Below are 1,087 nucleotides of genomic sequence, written 5' to 3' on the forward strand. Positions count from 1 at the left end.
AATAGTAGTGTTTCTTCTTACCGAAAATACTGAAAGGTAAAATGTATGATGCCTTAAAACTATTCTGACAAGTACAATTTATCCCAAAAGTTACTTAAGTAAACGTAATAGAGATTAAGAGTAACTAGTTACTATCCACCTCTTTATATGACATACACATCTATATTTATAGCATAAAAAACCCAATCAATATAATTGTACTATATTGTGTAGTCTTTTAAAGCTCTATCCTGTTTTTATTATTATTATTTTTTTTAATCAAACACAATATTTATGGTGTTCCACACAGATGATTCTTATTTATATCAGAGAGGAAGAACAACCACCTAATAAAACATAAAAGGTAAATTGATAACTCATACCTCAAAATTAATAGTAAAAGCCAGTATTACCCTGAACTGTCGACAGCTCTTGTATTGGACCTCATTAGAATGTACGTGCACCTAACGTATCGGAATTCAAACCACATGAACACGTAGCAAAATACACTTCGTTTGGCATGATGCTTATGTCACACCGTAAGCCACATATCACATTTCATTGTGTGTACGTGCCACGTTCAATCGACTGCAGCACAATGACACATCATCACTGTGCTGGTCCTCCTTCAGGCAAAGAGGAGGGGGATGTGGTGCTTCTCCTGACGCACGCGCGCGCACACACACACACACACACACACACACACGCACACACTGATAATTACAAAGGCTATGACGTACAATTGATCCCTCCATCCTTGCTGCCATATTTAGACTTCAAATTTGTGACAACAGGGCACCTTCAAAGCTTATGTAAGTATTTATTTATTTTTTACTGTACATCTGTAGTCATGCTTCATTGTTGGTGTCTCATCTGTAGATGCCCTCTCCCTTCATCCTCCTCCTCCTCCTCCTCCTCCTCCTCCTGCCTCCTCCCATCCCTACCCTTGTGACGCACCAGGCTGTGTTTTTTATGAATGAACAGTGCAGGAGCGTGAGAAAGCAGCGTTTGAAGCCGTGCTGATGATGATGATGTCATACATATACCCCGCCCGTATGCCCTCCCGCCCCCAAAATACCTCAAACCAATACTGCTTTCCATTGCAGCC

Source organism: Phycodurus eques, chromosome 11 (genome assembly GCF_024500275.1).
Source record: "Phycodurus eques isolate BA_2022a chromosome 11, UOR_Pequ_1.1, whole genome shotgun sequence".
In the NCBI taxonomy this organism is placed as follows: domain Eukaryota; kingdom Metazoa; phylum Chordata; class Actinopteri; order Syngnathiformes; family Syngnathidae; genus Phycodurus; species Phycodurus eques.